This window comes from Motacilla alba, chromosome 4 (genome assembly GCF_015832195.1).
Source record: "Motacilla alba alba isolate MOTALB_02 chromosome 4, Motacilla_alba_V1.0_pri, whole genome shotgun sequence".
Classification (NCBI taxonomy): domain Eukaryota; kingdom Metazoa; phylum Chordata; class Aves; order Passeriformes; family Motacillidae; genus Motacilla; species Motacilla alba.
In genome coordinates this window covers 39,048,044-39,054,043 of record NC_052019.1, presented here as the reverse complement: position 1 = coordinate 39,054,043, position 6,000 = coordinate 39,048,044, and positions in this window count along the sequence as shown.

The following is a 6,000-nucleotide window of genomic DNA, read 5'->3' as shown; positions in this document are numbered from 1 at the left end:
TGGACCCTTTCCTATGGGTTCCTTTCAACCTCATGAAGACACATGGTCATATCTAAAATAGATTACAGGTTATCAATCACCATGCAGGGCATTAAGATTTCTGAATGGGATGAACCTGACCCTTTCAGTTCCCCATAACCCTCTATTTCCCTATATGTTACTACTGGACAGCATACTGTCAGCCATACAAACCAACTCTATGTAATCCAAACACTGGGAAACACCTATGCATTAATGTGTTTTAAATATGGTTGGGGACAGGATTTTTTTTATGGGAAGGAGTAAGAGTTTTGCCAAAGGTGGCTCCAGATTCAGCACTACATAATCGCTGGTAACTTCCTCTTGTATCTCACCATGATACAATGCAGCAACTGTCACTAACATTTTTGCACCAAAATGACATCAGCTCCAAAAGACATCATTCCATTTCACAAATTCACATCACAGTGACCCAGAAGAAGAATGAATTTTGGTGCAACTGTACAAGCACAGCATGGTTGGAACCAGAACTGGCTTCAGCATGCAACAATCCAACACCACACACCAGCTTTTCTGCCCTGAAATACTGTAATGGAAGATGGAACTCAAAGTCACGGACTAAATGAAGTCAATGGACTTTTATAGGGATGACCCATAGACTAAGGGCATATCTGTATACATTTATATATATGAAGAGATAGATGTAGATAGATAGATAGATAGACAGATAGATAGACAGATAGATAAACAGATATCTCAAATGACCAGAAAGATAATGGTGGTTAACTGGGATGTATTGGGAAGTGTGGGATATGGGCATGATGCAAATAGTTTGGAATAAGGAGTAGATCTGTCCTGGATTTGTCTAGTACAGTCTGTGTTTTATATTTCATATGAGAAGAATATTGAGGACACACTGGTGTTTTAGGTGTTGCTAAGTAGTGCTTACTTTAGGTCAAGGATTTTTCAGTTTCCTGTGCTCTGCCAGTGACTATGACATGCAAAAATGGTTTTGTACTCTAGACATATAAGTGTCTATCATACTATTTCAGTTATGGTCACTTTCGTTAATGTTGTTTTGGTTGTTTCTTAACCCCAGTTTTCATTATTTTTCCCTCTCTTCTCATTCAAAAACAAAAGGCAAGGTAGAGAAACTAGCATCTTGAAACCATAATTATATTCCCTTAGGAAATACTGTCAACAGTAGCTGCCTTTAGTTTGTTTAAAACCCAAGATATTTTGTATTACGAGAAAATGCAGAAATTATTTAGTTATTTCTGTACAGTTTTATGCAGCGGTACTTAATTTCAAAAACAATGGGGCTTTTCATTTTGCTTTAGCTCAAGCAGCAGAATTATGTTTCCCATGCATGTCATATTACACGATGAATAATAAAGACCTGAATGCTCAAGAGCTGTAACTTGAAATACTGGCTTGAATGAATGCTGTCCCTAAGGAAAAGTAATGCTAAATCTTATCCACACATGGAAACTTCAGCTTATAAAAGCTGAAAATTTGACTGGAGAGCTTTTTGAACAGACTTTCTGTTGCAATGATTAGCCTTTCTCCCACCAGACACAAACTAAGAGCTTCTGGATTCCTAGCCTGGCCATGCAGATTACAGCTGGTATACTGTGGAATTCAATACCAATGAGAATGCATCTGAGCTTGCAGCCTGGAAGGCCATGTAGCCAGAAACAATAAACAACAAACCACCAAATAGGTAACCTTTTACTTACCATGGCAGGAAATACATGCTGGAGACACAACTGCTCAAGAGCACTACAACAAGGACTCTGGGGCAGGGAACACCGTTTTTCCAGAGTCCCTCCAAAATAGCTTCCAAGTCTCTGCAGCAGTGAGCAAGATGACTCCAAGGCCTGATTTGTGTGACAAGCATCAGAGTCTAATTTTCCAGAATGTAATGTTATTTAATATAAAGACTTTCTGTGAGTTAAAATGAGTTAAAATTATTTCAAAATTGTTTTTATAAATAAGTTCCTTTATTTTGTAAAGAAGTATTTTTTTCCTACTTTTTATTCCAGAAACTTTTTGGTTTGGTTTGAGATTTATAATTTAACAGGAAAGGGAACTAATGATTAATAACAACACCAAAGATCAGAGCCATAGCCTATTAGGCATATCATTCAGCACACCTGTCTTGTAGTACCATGAAAGTGTTTCTACTCAAATATAATTTCTTTTTATCCTGTTTTAAATACCAGAAGCTACACAACAATTTTAAGTCCACTGAGGTTTTTTTTTTTAAACAAAGTAATTCTTAGTATCCCAAGAGTACAGTACCCATCTTGCAAAAGACGTCATCACATTTGCTGTGTCAGGTCACAGGCAGTGGGAAAATTGCCTTTGGTGGATGGGTGCAGTTATACCACTTCAGAGCTATTCAGGAACAGCTCTGAACATGGAAGCAGAGTTTTACAGGACTTCATCACCATGATTCCGTGCCATTAAATTACACAGAGGTCACTGAAGGTCTTTGCCTTGAGACAGTTTCAGTTTCACACAACAGAATTTCATTACACAGCAGTCACTATGGCACACGGTGATGGCTTTTACACTAATAGCATTCAGTAATGATTTAGATCACACTAATTGTCAAGTCTGTGCTCCCAGTGTTTCCTACAATATAATCAATAATTATATGATTTTTTTCCCAAATATTATTAATAAGGAGCTACTAGTCCCCCATTTGCATGATTGAGGCTCCTCTGCCAAAACAAATATTACTATTTAGTAGTGTATGATTTTTTTAAGGAATAAACACACTATTGAATATGGGTTGAGGTACTTCTCAGTCTAAGTGATTTTAGAGATTTTTTACAGTTTGCAGGGGATTAAATGATCCAAACTCTATGAATTACACACACCAAAAGCTGAAAACAATCCAAGCTCATCTTTATTTTCCTCATTTTCTTAAAAGTTAATTCCTTTAAATAGGCACTAATGAAATCATAGGAGGAAAAATAGAAAACATTAAAGGGGCTAAGGAGATACCTGGAATTATTAGGATTGTAGAAGGTTTACAAGGAGAAGTTATATTTATTTAATGAGGAAAGCTAAGCAATCAGCCAAATAAGTCAAAACCAAATTTAAAATAATGTTGTTTCGGATACAGGTATATAGCAGTAAGCCTGACCATGTTTATCTAGACTATGCCCAGATCACTCTTGCAGACTCAGTTTGAAACTCAGAAGTATGCAGACTATCTTCTGAAGAAAAAACAAACCCACAAAAACATTGTAGGAGAGGTGAAACATGCTTTTATGCTACAGAATTTATGGAGATTGCATGCTTTTAAATTGAAAATATCAGAGAGTTGAATACATGAAAATTTAAACTTTGCATAACACTGTGACATGTCTTAAGAACAGTAATGAGAAAGTCTATTCCAAGTTTGAAATAAAAAGGAATTAAAAATTAGTATGAACAACGAAATCAGAAATTATTTGTAGCCTCACAGGCACCTGACAACACAATATGCCTGCTAGAGGAGCTTAGGAAAACCTCCTGAGACCTGATGAAATCCCAGACAAGATTGAATTTCTGGAGTCAGCTCATTTAAAATATTATACAATATGTTCATGTAATAGCCCTCAACTGCTGCAGCTACAGGGCCTGAAGATTGAGAAGGACAAGAAGGAAAGAGACCACTCAAACGAGACAGATAGATTAAAAAATTATATGCTGTCACTCAAATTTTAATGAAAGCATTGAGATTTCAATCTTTTCATGTTTTTCTGTTTCACACAGTACTATGATTTTTTTTTAGGCTAACTCAGTAACCATCTTTTTATTGTCAGAGAATTTCATTCTTATTTTTCCATTCCTAGTGTATGTATAGTGAAAATATCCTGATATATCAAGGATGGGTCTGATGAATTTACCAGAGATTAGATTCTATTCACTATTGAAGAAAAAAAGTCAAAGTCTCACAAGAATAAAATTTTTGCTGCAACTTCACAAATGGATATATTTGAATGGTTATAAGGAGGAATTCTTCAAATGAATGCCCAGACAGGTTAAACAGAAGTCTAAGCAGAGACAGAAGAGTTTATTCTCTAAGCTTCAGGCATATTGCCCCGATATATCTGCCCCTACACTAAACTTTTGATCATTTTATCTGAGCATTAAGCCACGGGGCACATCATGGGCTCCAAGGAAACTGTGGGTTCCAGAGAATGTGTTGAAAATCTTTGTGTATTGACACACTTGCATGCACCCTGACTGGAGTAATTTGGTCCAGAAAGGTGTCTGCAAATCAGAGCATCTAAAGGATCCAGTACAAAAGATTTTCTTTTCTTTGCTGAACCTGCCATGCCATACAGTGACAGCATGTTATACTGCTACTCTGTAGGCCCATTTCTGGCTCTCTTCTCCAGAAATTTTTAAAGGTATATACTTCTATAGTTGATATCTTGATATCTTGAAATTGGAAACTTGCAGAGTATGCTACATAGCTCCTGTGTTACCACAGACTTGCAAAAGGTGAAGCATTGTAAGAGAGCCTCTGCAAAATCTAAACAAATGAAGCAGCCAGAGCTCTCATTTTAAAAGGTTAAAGAGATGGATACAAGGAGGCTCTGTCAGAAAGACTAAGTGGTCTTCTGATGTTCTGATTAGCAGCAGAAATCCATTAGGAAGAGCTTGAGTGTAATTAGAATGGAGAGAATAAAAGAAATACTATAGTAGAATCATTTAGAAAAAAAAGGAAGTGCAGAAATAGGCAACCTGCAACATAATCAGAGGAGCATATAGCAGGTGTTTTTAATAGTTTCTTGTGCAATATAGATTAGAAATTATTGTAAACCATGTAGGAAAGAGTGAGTTATGCAAACAGGTACTTCTATCACACCTTAGCTTGTCAGCAGAAAAATTAAGCTATCAGTGCAAAATGCATCAGTGTCAATGGAATAAGTAAACCCAAATTTACTGAATATAAGAAATGTAAAGAAAATTTCAGACAAATGCTGGAAAGTCTGGAACACAGGTTTTAGAACTTGGCTTTATTCAAAGCTTTCTTGAGTAATTTAAGTTGAATTTGTAGAAATATTACCTCTGCCACTCATGTTCACAGTTTGTAAACTGTGGACATAAACAATGGCATTGAATTGATGGGAATTTAATGTTAAAGCATAAGCCTGTCTAAATTAAAAGCAAATGGCATTCTATTTATGAACACAGGATACAGCAAACATTAAGGTCTGTCTTTAAACCAATGAATGCATACTCAGATTTGCTGAAGCTCAGTCAGTCTCCTAACTGTGACAACAATGAGCTCAATGGTCAGCTGAATTATACTCCTAAAGGTTGATTTAAAAATAACACAGGTCATGTATCATTTCCAGAACTTTATAATTTTTACCCAATTTATTTATATTTAAATAATATAGTTTCCTTCTTACCATCACTACTTGAGAAGTTCTGACCTCTGCATATGTAGAAAGAGACTAGAATTCCTAGGAACATATAATTAAATGAGGAAATTTGCAGTAAATATACATTAAGTGAACCAGGGAGCTATATCCTTTATTAGTTAAGATAATAGCACATGCCAAAATCACCTATTTAAGAGATATTAGCTTTAAAAATACACTAAACAATTGCAAGCATAACTGTATTTTCCTATTTCTACTGTACTGCTAGGTCTTATTGATAACATGTAATATACTCAAGAAACTCTACATGTATCTCTCCACTAATGCCCTACTACAAATGCATTCAGACTTTGGCAGATTGTGAGACTGACTGCCCACTGTCCCCTCACTGATACAGTTTTCCTTGTTCATTACTTGTTTTTTCTTGTTTCTAAATGCAGCTGTTAATTGCTTTAACCTTTAGCTGATTCCCTTGAACTCAGGAAATTTGTATTTTATTACAACTAATCTAAACACGATTTTAAAATCCATTCTTATTAATGCAGTTATAACACTGTAAATGAGATTTTGAAGAATATTCAGAAATCAGTCTAAAACTTATGCAACTTGGTCTAATTCACAACAT